General features: G+C 39.2%; 1 protein-coding gene and 1 pseudogene across 1 annotated transcript in view; both read left to right on the top strand.

The window, feature by feature from the left end:
• The window catches only part of USH2A (usherin), a 1082898-nt gene that overhangs the window by 717306 nt on the left and 350279 nt on the right, over positions 1-15313 (top strand). The gene's annotated exons all lie outside the window — the stretch shown is intronic.
• Positions 2665-3671, top strand: LOC122753396 (annotated as a pseudogene).

Here is a 15313-nt window from a genome sequence, read left to right as displayed (position 1 = left end):
TATGTATATAATTATTTTCAAAATGAGTTTCACTTTGATGGCCTCTATAGGCCCATCCAGCTCTAATTTCATAATTCTACATTCCTGTTTGAGAAGGAAAATACTTTAACAACTATAAGTATCAAGAAAGGCTTCCCGGGGCAGCTAGATGGCACAGTGGATAGAGCACTGGCTCTGGAGTCAGGAGTACTTGAGTTCAAATCCAGTCTCAGACACTTAACACTTACTAGCTGTGTGACCCTGGGCAAGTCACTTAACCCCAATTACCTCACTAAAAAAAAAAAAAAGGAAAGAAAAGAAAAGAAAAGATTCCCATTTTAAGAGGTGCATATGCTAAACCTTGCAGGAAGCCAGGAATTCTAAGAGGCATAGATGAGGTGGGGATACATTTTAACAATTGGGGGGAGATACTATGCAAAGGAACCCAAGTGGAAAAGGACATATTGAATACAGGGATCTGAAAGTAGGACATTTTGGCTGTTACTGTTGTTCAGTTGTTTCAGTTATGTCCGACTCTGTGTAACCATTTGGGGTTTTTTGACAAAGATATTGGAATGGTTTGAATTTCCTTCTCCAGCTCATTTTACAGATGAGGAAACTGAGGCAAATGGGTTTAAGTGAATTGCCAGGGCCACACAGCTAGTAAGTATCTAAGTTCAGATTTGAACTCATGAAGATCAGTCTTCCTGACTTTAGTCCTAGTACTCTGTCCCTATGGCACCACCCAGTTGTCCATTTTGGCTGAAAGGTAGCATACAGCAAGGAGTGTAATGTGAAAAAAAGCTTAGACCAAGTTGTGAAAGGCTCTTAAATGCCAAGCTGGGGAGTTTGTACTTTCTCCTTCAGGCAACAGGAACACGCTAGAAGTTCTCAAGCAGAAGAGTGATTGATATTGTTACGATTGTGCTTTAGGAAGATTATTTTGGCAGCTGTGAAGAGATGTATTGCTGGGAATAAAGTAGGAACTGGCTGCCCAGTGAAAAGGTGGTTGTTATAATCCAGGGGAAGTGGAAGGAGAATCTGAACTAGAGGCAATGAATGGAGAGAAAGGTTCAGATTTGAGAAATATTGTGGGGGTAGAATCAGCAAAACTTGTCAACTGATGTGAAGAATGTCAGAGAAGCAAGAGTTAAGGTGATGGTCTAAGTTTTGGGTTATGGGAAGGATGGAGATAATCTCAATAATATTTTTTAAATTTAAAAAATATATTTTAATTATAAAAGTATTTTATTATTTTCCAGTTACATATAAAGATGGTTTTCAGCATTTGTTTTTATAACATTTTGAGTTCCAAATTTTTCTCCCTCCCTTCCCTCCTCCCTCCCCAAGACAGAAAACAATCTGATATAGGTTATATTTGTACAATAACATTAAACATATTTCTGCATTCGTTATGTTGTGAAAGAAGAATTAGAGCAAAAGGGGAAAACCTCAAAAAAGAAAAAAAAAGTAGAAACAGCATGGTTCCATCTGCATTCAGATTCCACAATTCTTTTTTCTGGATGTAGAGAATATTTTCTATCATGAGTCTTTTGTAATTGTCTTAGATCATTGTATTGCTGAGAAGAGTTAAGTCTATCACAGTTGATCATCACACAATGTTGCTGTTACTGTGTACAATGTTCTCCTGGTTCTGCTCACTTCACTTGGAATCAGTCCACTTAAGTCTTTCTAGGTTTTTTGGAAATCTGCCTGCTCATCATTTCTTATGGCACAATAGTATTCCACTAAATTAATATATCACAACCTGTTCAGCCATTCGCTAATTGATGGGCATCCCCTCAATTTCCAATTCTTTGCCACCACGAAGAGAGCTGTTATAAATATTTTTGTACATGTGAATCCTTTTCCCTCTTTTATGATCTCTCTGGAATACAGACCTAGTAGTGGTATTACTGGGTCAAAGGGTATGTACAACCCCATAGCCCTTTGGGCAACATTCCTAATTGCTCTCCAGAAAGGTTCATTCAGTTCACAACTCTACCAACAATGCATTTGTGTTTCAATTTTTCCACAGCTTCTCCAAACATTTGTTATTTTCCCTTTTTGTCATATTAGGCAATCTGATATGTGTGAGGTGGTACCTCAGAGTTTTTTTAATTTTCAATTCTCTAATCAATAGTGATTTAGAGCATTTCTTCATATGGCAACAGATAATGGATTTCTTTATATGAAAACTGCTTGTTCATACCCTTTGACCGGTGCCTCAATGATATTAAAGTTTGAAAGTAGAATGATTTTGGAGGGAAGATTTAGTGTATGGCAATTTGAACATGTTTAATTAGGAATACCTACAGTGATACAGTGGATACAGCGAGATTTGGAGTCTAGAAGGCTTGAGTTTGATTCCTATCTCTGACTTTTACTACCTTTGTAACCCTAGGCAAGACACTTAACATTTCTCAAACTTAGGTTCCTCACTGAGACTTAGGTTCCTCATCATAAATTAGAATATTAATAGTACCTCTCCTTTACTGTTGATGTTTGGATCAAATGAGACAATATATGGAAAGTGCTTTGTAAACTTTAAAACATTATTGCGCCCGGAAGTGGCGGGTCTCCTCCGAGAGAGCTGCGGAATCCGGGTACCAGGGCAATTGCAGAGCCTGCTGAGCTCGTGGCCTCCTGCCACCCCGCCTTCCCGGTCCCGCCCACCATGTATGTCTGCCTTCGTCTCCAACCCCTTCGCGGAACCCCTTCGCGGATCCGGTGGACGTGAACCTTTTCCAGGATCCGTCTGTGACCCATCTGACCAATCTCCCTCAGGGTGGCCTGGCAGAATTCAACCCTTTCTCAGAGAATCCCCGGCTGACAAATGCAACAGCAACGACAGTCGCAGCTATCCAGCCCTCTGGGCCATCACAGCCTGCAGTCCTCCAGCCCTCTGTGGAGCCCACCCCCAGGCCATGGCCTCTGTGGCCCAGGCTGGCCTGCTGCAGCAGCAGGAGAAGCTGGAGAGGAAAGCTGCCTAGCTGGACAGGAAGGAACGTGAGCTGCAGAACACCACGGCCAACCTGCACTTGAGGCCAAACAATTGGCCCCTACTGACGGCTGGCTGCCCCATCAAGCCCTGCTTCTACCAGGATTTCTCTGCAGAGATCCGAGCTGATTAATAGCAAACGTGCAAGATGATGTATTACCTCGGGATGTTGCACTAGGTGACTTGGCTCCTGAATCTCCTCGGCTGCCTGGCCTGGTTCTGTGCTCAGGATTACAGTGGGGTTGACTTTGGCCTCTCGATTCTGTGGTTTGTGCTCTTCACCCTGTGTGCCTTCGTCTGTTGGTACCAACCCATCTACAAGGTCTTCAGATCTGACAACTCCTTCAGTTTCTTTGTGTTCTTCTTCATGTTCTTCTGCCAAATAGCCATCTACATCCTCCAGCTGGTGGGCATCCCGGGCTGTGGCAACAGTGGCTGGATCGCTGCTCTGTCAACGGTGAAGGCCGACTCCTCCACAGCAGTCTCAGTCATCATGTTGGTGGTGGCTGCCTTCTTCATGCTCTGTGCGGTACTCTCCCTCTTCCTCCTGAAACGGGTGCATTCCCTGTACTGCCGGACAGGTGCCAGCTTCCAGCAGGCCCAGGAGGAATTCTCCCAGGGCATCTTTGCCAGCAGTACCTTCCGAAACACAGCAGCTGGTGCTGCCCAAGGAGCGTTCCAGGAAAATTAGCCCTTCCCACACAATCGTCATCCTTTTCTCTGCCAGCCCTTCTCCTTTTACTCACCTCACTGCCTCCTCCTGAGATGCACTTTCCAGAGGTGCCTTGCTTACTTAATGGTTCCAGCTCAGAACAGAGACGGGTCTCACCTTTGGCCCATCCCGTGTTTCTCAGCAGCCAGCCTTCCCTCCCACTTGAGGCCGGGGAGGGAGGGTGGGTCTGTTTTTTTATACATTTTCTCTTACACACACATGCACGCACACACACGTTAGCCCAGGTCTGTCTTGTCTTTTGTGTGTACAGTAACTTGGTGGCATTCCTGTCCTCAGGCAGTGGGGATCCCCTTTGTTTGGGAAAGGTGGCCCCCAGCTGGGCCTGGGCAGAGAGGGACAGCACCCTTCTGCACGCTGCCTCCTCCTGGCAGTCCCCCATTCTTCCACTGCAGAAGTGATCTCTTGTCCCCTTTACCATTGCCAGTCTGTGGGGAAACAAGTGTGCTGGTGACTTTGCAGAACCTGTAGGAAGAGAGTGGTGAGGCTGGCTTCAGGACACTAACTCACTGCCCAGAGTGGAGAGCAGCTCCTCCTCCAAGGACTCACCTGGGAGCCACGAGCTTTGGGGTCATGGCCACTGCCAGGCTGAGGCCACCCCTGCCTTGGGAAGAGAACTGGATCACAGTCCTCAAGCAAGAAGTGCCTTAATACCCCCTTCCCCCGCCCCCCCCCCCGTTTTCTGTGCAGAGACCCCAGGGCTGCCGTGGGAGCAGAGATGCTCCAAGACCCTGCTGGGAGCTCGGGCTTCAAAGTTGCTTGGTGGGTGTGTATGGGAGGGGGGAAGTCAGTGCATGTGTTCCCTTCCTTCTGGAGGCTCTTGGGCCTGTGGAAAGCCGACGGGCCCATTGAGCTAATACAGACCCTCCTTCTGCTACATTCCCCTCGTTCTCTATCCTGGCTTGCTGCTTCCCTCCCTTCTCCCTCCACCCCTTCCCATCAGCCATAGATGGCCTCCTGACCTGGACTTCAGGAGACCCATGCCTCCCAGGGCTTTGGGTGAGTGGCCAGCCCCCAGCTCTTAGCTATGAAGAGAGAACCCTCAGCTGGGCCCCTGTTTGGCCACCCGTCACCACAAGCAACAGGAAGGATGAGCAGTGAACTTTGTTCTACAGGGGATGAGGAGGTGCTTGTGGTCCAGCCTGACTGACTGCTCTCATCCAATCATGTGGGGACTGCTCTAGGCCCCCAATGCTGTTTGCCTGACTTCCTTCCCTCTGGCCCCAAATGTACCTAGCAATCGTGGAAATGAATGAGATCTTAAGAACTCTCTCCTCTCCCTTTCTGAGATATATTTTTTTCTTCTCTATGTACAAATGTATATGTCATGTCTTAACTTTTGTGCTTTAAATAAAAACAACATAGATATAAAAAATAAAAAATAATAATATTATTGCTATTATTGTTAGTGCTGTGAGATAATAGCTCAAGAAAGAGATGAGGGATAGATGTTATTATATCTTTCAGTGCTCTACATAGAGATGACAATTGAACATGCTGGTTCTGATGAGGACCCAGGACAGAGGCTTTGGGTATATGTATAGATAAGAAGTGGGATATGGATAATGATATAGCAAAGAACACTTAGAAAATATATTCAGGTAGAAAGACTAGCAGAGAGCAGTGTTATGACAATTTTTAGAGGCAATAGCTAACAATTGCCAAAGCTGTAAATTGGTAACAAAGAATGAGGGCTGCAAAAAGTTCTTTGGATTTAGCCATTAAGAGATTATGAGTTACCTTGGGAAGAGTAGTTAAGAGAGGAAGTAGAGGCAATGAGAAGGTTCCTCTCTACTCATATGACACCCATGCCACATGCCCTGTATGTATATTTTCAGGATAATTCTGGTCAATAACTAAGTACTTAGCCAACTCTAGCATTTGGGTCATCTACTTGTTAAGATGACTACTTTATAGTAGTCATATCCTCTTGGGTTTTTTAAATATTTAAGATGATGGAATTTTATCAACCATTTAGTGATCATTTAATTATTGGACTCTTCAATTCCAAAACAATAGATTGTTAACACATATACAGAATCTAAATCTAAAATAAAGGGCCCTTTTTCCTCTATGCCCCTCTTTAATCTCATGAAGTTAGATATTAGTTTAATTTATTTTTCAATGTGACAATCAATGAATTACCTCCTCAAAATGTGGGCATTTGGATCATTATTTAAGTTAAGATCTGATTTCATCAGCTTGGGAAGCTACCAGTGTGAGGAATCCCTCCCCTAATGCAAATCAAGACCTATCTAATATTTAGTATATTTATTTAGGAACTTTACCAAGGCACAGAGAGATTATATGACTTGCTCAAATCACATTGCTAGTAAGTAGTGGAGGTATAATTTTAATCTTGGTCTAATTGATCCCAAATTGATCTACCTATTCACTACAGTTTACTGGATCTCAATCCTGTATATACATGTCATTTCAAGGGATATTAAATATATCCACACTTAATTTCATAAAGATATTCCACATTTATATAGTACTTTAAGTTATTTAAGACTTTTTTAAACAACTACCTTGTAATGTGCTAACATAAGTAATAATGATATTACAAATAATAATAAATACAAATACTTATTCCCATTTTAATGATGAAGAAACTGTCTTGAGAAAGTAAAGATGCCCATGATGACAGAGCTAATATCACAGTTGAACCCTCAGAGTTCATGTTTACTTCTTTACCTTTCGTCACCTCTTTGAAGAATTGTTTTCAACTAAGAGAATGAAAAAAAATAGAACCTAAAATATTATAGCTTTAATTTGTCAGAATACTTTTGCTTGGTATTTTAAAATTATGTTTTAAATTGAAGCTATAAGTAAATAAAATATTCTGGTGCTCACACTGAAAGAACAATTGTTTCATCTTTTCTACATAGAAACCAAATTGGATAAATGAAACAATATTCAAAATAATCTAATTCCCAATTCTCTTGTCAAAAGTAAAAACTTGAATAGAATGTCTAAATCTGTAACATTACTTTATGGAAAAGAGAATATGATCGGTGATGTAAGATGTCAAAAACAAAGACTCAAACCTAAACAATTCTAGATGATATACCCACAAACCTTGGGGCCTTTAATTAGTCTGACAAAGAGAGAGTTTCACATGCTCATTGAACAAATGATGTATCTAATGAAATTCAAAATCCTTATTTTTACTCTGAGAGCAATCAGCTCTATCATTCATAGCTTTGGGGTATTTCAAAATTAACTGAGGCTGACGTAAAACTGTCTGATACTGCTTGATTAACAAACTCACTGAAATAAGCTTACATAGTAGTTTCAAGTCACCTTTTTCAATATTAACTACTAAGATATATGGTAGTATAAGAATATTGCCTTGGTCCTAGGTATAAAAGGGGTCATATTGACCTATTTCCTTCTTTTTTTTTTTTAGAAATGGCAATAACAACATTCAGTTGCATGTTTTTATTCTCATTCCTTTAATTGACATCTCTGCCCATGATTTTTCTGTTACTCTTCTTATATGAGGAAACCAAGGAACAATGTTTCCTACCATCCTTTCTCCACCTACTTAAGGCTATCATAGTGGACATAGAGGCAATTTTCCATTTTCTGAAGAATAATTAGTTAGGTTTTTTGAGATCTGTCCATTTCTTTTCAGACACACTTTGACAAATTTTTCATTAATTTTGATTCATATTTTCATACCCAGGAAATGTTGCTTGAATTTTCATTTTCATTCAAATCAAGTGAATTTCATTTTATGGAAAAAGATGGGGCACTCATCCAAAATATATACCATCTTGGTTTATAAAGTACAATAATGATGATGATGATGCCACTTCAGGGATTAGACCTATGATTTCATTGGTATATGGAACTTCTAGTGGAAAATTCTCTATACCAATAGTGATGAAAAACAATATTATGGCTTAGGGTCTTAAAAAGTTACTTATAACATTGAGATGTTAAGCAACTTACCCAGTGCTATGTCACTAGTATGTTTCAGAGCTAACAATTAACACCTTCCAGATTCCAAGGCTAGCTCTGTGTACACTGAACCACAACCACCTCTCAAAACAAAGCAAAACAACAACAGCAGCAGCAAAAAACAACAAAAACAAAACAGAACTGAGACTGGGGAAAAGTTTGCAATCTTACTGGCCAGTTAGTTTAACTTCAGTTTCTGACAGACTTCTCGATTTGCGAGTATTTAGACTAAAAAGTAGTGATGGTTAAGAGCATGGGTCAGCTAAATGGCACATGGGTAGAATATTGGCCCTGGAGTTAGGAACTCTAATCCTTCTGAGTTCAAATCTGGCCTCAGATACTTACTCACTGTGTCACCCTGGGCAAGTAACCTATAACCCTGTTTGCCTTAATTTCCTCCTCTGTAAAAGAAACTGGAAAAAGGAAATTGTTAACCACTCCAGTATCTTTGCCACAGTCTTCCCACAGGTGGTCACAAAGATTTGGCTGTGACCAGAAATGACTGAACTACAACAGCATCAAATGGTTTCCTCAGGAATAGTCCATGCCAGTCTAACATCCTTTCTTTTTTTGGATAGTAAATGGATTTGTAGGCCATGAGAACACTGAATTCCTAGTGAGCTAAAACTTCAGCAAAGTCTTTTCCAAAGACTCTTGTGCTACCCTTATTGGTGAGAGGAAGAGATTTATGCTAGAAAATAGTATAGTTAGAAAGATTCAAAATAGTTGAATGAAAGAATAGTCTTTTTTGAGTTGAGGGCAACTTAAAGAAAGATTTCTAATAGAATGCACTCAGAAAATTCTGTTCATCCCTGAACTAGAGAATTGACTTTGTGAGTGAAGAGAAGAGGAAGGGTTAGATTGATGTGTATATACAGTTGACAAAAGTTAGCAAATGATAACTATGGAAGATAAAAAACCATGAGTAACTCAGATGTCTATAACAAATTAGGTTTCTAGTCCCCTTTTCACCCACCCAACACTGCTCCCCTCTAATATATGACTATGAATATTTTCTGTTCTTCCCCTAGACTTCTGTCCATCTCTCCCACATCTTCCTTTTGGTTCCTGAGAAGAATCAGCATTTGCTACTTCTTCCAGGATTGGACTGGTTCAGGCTAGGTCAATGCTGTGAGCAAACCCTATGCTTGCTTGTACTCACTGTGTCATGTTTATGGAGCTAGTTCAGAGTGAATATAATGAAATAAAGCATTTAAATTTAGTACTCCATTGCTAATTCATGGTATTTTAACCATATGTGAAGCTTTTCCTCATCATATAAATTCAGCAATAATTACTTTTTACGTGGTGTAAAATCCCTTTCTTTTGAAGTTATGATGTTGGAAAAATTTGCACAAAGCATCTATTTAGCTGTTTTGTAGATCATGTGATTCCTATCTTTGTTTATAAAAGACAGATTTCTGGGTATGGCATAGGCAGGTGTTAAATTAATCGAATTGCCTACAGAATGGTACCATGGAAAGAGTATTGACTTTGGAAATGGATGACATGAGATCAAAACCCACCTCTGTCATATGAACTAGCTGTGTGATATTGGACAAATCACTTAACCTATCTGGTCAGCCTTTTTCTATAAAATGGTAGACTTGGACTAGATGACTTAAGCTATATTCTAGCTATAAGCCTATGATACCATGAATCTTCTATTTTTATAATACTGGACATTAATAATTAAAGGGCACACAAAGCATCTAGATTTGGAATATGTTTTGTATAATTTTAATGTCTATTTTACTAAACATAGTAGTTTGATAATGATGCAGCTGTGTATGATAGCAATTGTTTTTTCTTACAGAGAATGTTTAATTAACCAAATCTCATATTATCCAGGATTTCAAAAAAAATGTTAATGCATCATATGGATTTTGATCACCTTGGTTTTCACAGACTGTGGTCCTTGTGAGTAGAATAGGAAGATTTAATGTTGATATTTATCTTTCTGAGAATGGTAATAGAGGAAAAGGAAAGATTTACAAAGAAATATTAATAATGTATACTTCTCTAATATTTAAGGTTTCCAAAGCAGTTTTCTGACATCTACATAGTGAGAAAGGTAGAATAAGTGTTATTCTTTTCATTTTACCCATTAGTTGATGCTTATGCTGCCTAAATGAGTTACTTACTAGCTAAGTTCAGTCACTTAGCTAGTAAGTGCTAAAGCAAGGACTTTTCACTCTAAGGTCTGTGTTCTTTCCACCATGGTGCTATCTTATTAATCTATATGAATAGTGTATATATATATTCCTCACTATATAAGAGTGTGTATATATATATATGTATATATGTGTGTATATGTATATATACATATATGTATATATACATATATATACATATATGTATATATACATATATACATATGCATATATACACATACATGTATATATACATACATGTATATATACATATATACATATGCATATATACACATACATGTATATATACATATATGTATATATACATATACATACATGTATATATACATATATGTATATATACATATATGTATATATATGTGTATATATATATATATATATACACTCTTTGTCCAAAATAAATTTGTGGTCAAACAGGAGCTGTGATAAACATAATGGGGAAAAGATGTGTTTCAAAAATACATACATATAGAAACAAATATAGAGAGATATGTGTGTATATCTATATATGTTTCATAAATAAAAAGCTATTTACAAAAGTATGGTCTTGAGGAATAGAAAGGGATGAGCCAGATATTCTAACCATGAAAGAGTTAAGAACTTAACTAGATTGACTATGATACATTCGTGAGGTTGACACACAAAAAAGCAATCTCCTATTTTGCCAGTAGATAAAGGTTTATAACTACCGTGCCCTTCTAGTGATGACATATGGCCCAGCAACATGGTCATTCACTGAGTTAAATGAAACCAAACATAGGCCCAGGCAGAGAATCATGGAGAAAGCAATGATGAGAATTATGTGACTAGAACAGACATAGAAGATAACAGGTATAGTTTAAAATAAATGAAGAACACATTCCCATAAGGAGATAATAAAACATGATGGTTTCTAAATGGAAATCTAGGTTAAAATAGTTACATTTGTCAAAACACCCAAGGAAGTAAAAAAAATAATGTTCCAACTGGAATGAAATTATATAATAATCTTTCCTTCCTGCATTCATTCAATGCACATTAGTAAGGGCTTGGTATACTTGAAGAGCAAAGTACTAGGTTCTTTGAAGATACAAGTATGAAATAAGGCATGGTCCCTGCATTCCTGGAGCTTAATATGTGGTGATGGGGGTAACAGAGTACCTACATGAATGCATAACACAGATGAATGGAAAAACAGCCCAAATTACTAGTTATTCACCAAATGCTAGGCACTAGACACATTTCTAAACATAGAGGTAACAAAAGACTATTATAAATACCTAAATTAATTACAAAAGACATATGAAGGAATATACTCTCTTTATCCAGAGTGAGAATTGTTAAGTAGAAGTATGTATAGAATGGTTTACACACACACACACACACATATATACACATATATGTGTGTTTGTATGTATGTTTGTGTGTATGTATATATGTACATACACTTGGATATATTATCTAGGGTAGGGATGGGAGGGAAGAATAAAGGGGAAAAAGAAAGTTACATGATAACTTTATTATGTATTTTAAAGTAATAGCAAGTAGCACATAAATGCTTTGCAGTTTCATGTACAATGATCTCTTCCCCTCCTCCCCATTCTACTATGTTATGGAAATGTTTGTTTTATTTCTTAAGGTCAGAATAAAATAAATAAAAATTTTTAAAGAGCAAAGGCAGTCTTGTTCTCAAGGAGCAAGTGTTCTAATGAGGGAAACAACATATATTGGGTAGTGGTAGCCAAGGAGGAGTGCTTTGGTTCTGGGAAATTACAGGGATGGTGAGTTGGACTACAGGAGAATAGAGAGATACAATCTATCCAGAAGGTTTGAAGAAGTTCAACAATGGAAAAGAGTAATGGGAATGGAGTGCAAAGGCAACTGAAGCATGGTAAGAAAAGAAGAGAGGGTGAAGCAGACAGAATAGTTCATATTTTATCCTGAGGCAATAGGCAACACCTTGAGCTCCTTGGGGGTGATCAGACCTGTGCTTTAGGATCACTTTGACAGCTATATGGAGGATAAATGAGATCAGTGATACAATCGGGATCAGTTAGGAGGCTGTTGAAGTAATGTAGGAGGGGGCAGCTAGGTGGCACAGTAGATAAAGCACCGGCCCTGGATTCAGTAGGACCTTAGTTCAAATCTGGACTTAGATACTTGACACTTACTAGCTGTGTGACCCTGGGCAAGTCACTTAACCCTCATTGTCCTGCAAAAAAAATGAAGTAGTGTAGGAAAGAGGTGATGAGGACTTGAACTAGAATGGGAGCTATGTGAATTTATAGGAGACTGATGTTTTGGAAGCAGACTTGTGAACATTTTGCAACTTATTAAACATGAGGCATAGGGAAAAAGAAGTAAGAGTGGCCATGATATTGTCACCCTGGGTAACTGGAAATATGATGGTGCCCTTGATGGGGTTGGGGGAATGGAGGGAGAGAGGGAGGGGCTTTGGGGGCAAGAGGAATGAGCTCTTTTTTTTTCTTCTTCTTCTTTTTCTTTTGTTTTTTTGGTGGGGCAATGAAGATTAAGTGACTTGCCCAGGGTCACACAGCTAGTAAGTGTCAAATGTCTGAGGCTGGATTTGAACTCAGGTCCTCCCGAATCCAGGGCCAGTGCTTTATCCACTGCGCCACCTAGCTGCCCCAGGATGAGCTCTTTTGATGTGGATTTTGAGATGCTTACAGAATATCCAACTGAAGATGTTCACCAGGCAGTTGATAATGTAAGAATGGAGTTCAGGAGAGAGAATAGAACTAGATGAATATATAGATAAGGTGATTCTTTTCTTGAGAATGATAGTTGAACCCATGAGGTTTGGTGAATTCATCAAGGTAGATAGCATAAAGGAAAAAAGATAACCAAGGAGAGACTCCTGTGTATAGCCATGTTTAATGGGTGAGACATGGAAACTGATTCAGTAAAAAAGATTGAGGAGAGGGTAGGCAGGAGAAAAACCCGTAGAGAGCAGCATCACAAAATATCCAAGGAATAAAGAGTATTGGGATGGAAACAAGAAAGGGTATTAACAGTGTCAAAATGCTGCAGATCTCAAGAAACATGAGTCAGAGGGAAAAAAATAAACATTGGATTTCACCATTGTGTGAATATACACATACATGAATACACACACACACGCACACACAGAAAAAATGTTCCCTACATGTAGCATGGGAGTGTTGTTGTATGTCTCTATTAGAGGAAGAATAGATGTTGCTAACCTCTTTTTCCCTTGGCCTCACCTTCTTCAAGTGAGACTTTAATTCCTTCTAGGAGGGGAAGCAGGAAGTTGGATTCAGAGTCTCTGTTCTCCTCAGAGAGATAGGGCACCAGGATAGAATTATACCTATCTTCTCCCTTAAATATTACTTGTCCAGGGGATATGGTTTTCAAGTTCAAGCTAACTTCTGATTACTATTTCATTATTGAGGTATGGAAAACTCTAAGCTTTATATCCAAGTTTTGACTCACTTCTTGCCAAATACTATTTCCACAATGAGCACATGTAGTAAGTAGCAATGAAATCCATTTATCCAGTTCAATTGTAAAGCAGAAATCAGACAAAATATGTATTTACTAGATAATATGTAGTGAAAGAGCTCTTCAGTTGGGAGTGAGATATTAACCAAGAGAGAGAGTCTCAGATCTCACCCAATGTCTATTTTCTATTTCAGCAAGGAGGATAGTTCATGGACTTCCAGATATTCATTTATTCTCTCTCTCTCTCTCTCTCTCTCTCTCTCTCTCTCTCTCTCTCTCTCTCTCTCTCTCTCTCTCTCTCTCTCTCTCTCTCTCTTGCAATGAAGGTTAAGTGACTTGCCCAAGGTCAAACAGCTAGTAAGTGTCAAGTATTTGAGGAAGGGTTTGAACTCAGGTCCTCCTGAATCCAGGGTCAGTGCTTTATCCATTGTGCCACCTAGCTGTCCCAGATTCTCCCTTGTATATTTCTTCCCAGAGTCTTTTCCTTCAGCAACCTGAAGGAGGGTTGGCATCTTCTTTCTTAAAGTTTCAAGCCAGATGTCTGAAGTTTGAAGAAATCTGAAAGATTAAAGAGAAGTGAAGAGACTAAGCTCCCCTTTCCCCTGCTCTCACTAACTCTCCATCACCCTTTACAGAGGACTATGAGAATCATGGTGCCACCCACTGCTGAGAAAGACACTGTGAGAACCAGGGCAGTGCCACCCTGAGGAGAAAGCATGTGACTAATGTCCAGAAGTTACATCTATTCATAGAACTGTTACATCTATTCATAGAACTGCCTGTAAGTCATGTCAATCAATGCTACTAGCCAATTAGCTTGGAGCTGTGTGTGGGGACTGCCCCTCTTGCAGTCTGCAGGGAACTTCCACTCTAGGAGAACAGAGGACCCTTCCTTTCTATCGGAGGTCTTGGTGGCAGCTTCAGGGCCAGGGTAGCTAGGCTTTTTCTTTCTGAACTCCACCTGCTCTTCCTCTTTCTTTTGCTAACTTCTAATATACGTTAATAAATGCTTAATTCCCAAACACTGGTGCTATAAGCTTCTAATTCAAGGTGACCACACATTAGATTTTTAGTCATAACAATTAGATTTTAAATATTACAGGACCAAAACATTGCTCTTCACCAATAGGGAGATAGCCCTATACCAATGGCCTTTGAGACCGTGTTACAGTTATTATCATTATTTTATAGGTGAAGATATATTTAAGACATATATTTAAATGGTTTTCTTAGGGTCACTTAACTATAAGGTGTTTAAGGCAGAATTCAAACCTAGGTCCTCCCTATTCTAAGCTGAACATATATATATATATATATATATATATATATATATATATATATATATATATATATATATATATATATATATATATAGCTTCAAATCATTAGTAACCTGGAAGACAGCAATTTCAGAATTCATCAGAAGCCTGATTGTAAGGCATTGAGACATGAGTAGTTGAGGTAAAAGAAGTGACAATGGGGATAGACTGCTTTTTCTATGAGTTTGCTTGTGAGAAGAGAAGTATAGGATGATAGTTTGAGGCATTTGCCAATGAAGAAAGAGAGATTAGAGATTGAAATGGCACAGGGGAGGGACAGAGGTGATCACTGAAATGTGGAGGGGTATGGCCTTAGGAGGAGATGGGGCAAGATAGGATCCCAGGGAAAAGTTGAGATCTTGGTATTAGTAAGGAGAAGGACAAGAACATCTCCTTCCTTCAAGAATGGAGGAAGGGGGTTAGCTAGGTGGTACAGTGGATAAAGCAATGGCCCTGGATTCAGAAGGACCTGAGTTCAAATCCAGCCTCAGACACTTGACAATTACTAGCTGTGTGACCCTGGGCAAGTCACTTAACCCTCATTGCTCTGCAAAAAAAAAAAAAAGAAAAAAGAAAAAAAAGAATGAAGGAAAGGAAGAGAGAGTAGGGGATAGTACTGAATGAATTTGAGGTGTAGAAGAGGGAAGAGGCGGAAACTCAGGATCTAAAGCCTCACTTC

Source organism: Dromiciops gliroides, chromosome 4 (assembly GCF_019393635.1).
Source record: "Dromiciops gliroides isolate mDroGli1 chromosome 4, mDroGli1.pri, whole genome shotgun sequence".
NCBI classification, from domain to species: Eukaryota; Metazoa; Chordata; class Mammalia; order Microbiotheria; family Microbiotheriidae; genus Dromiciops; species Dromiciops gliroides.
This window is presented reverse-complemented; position numbering and strand designations above follow the sequence as displayed.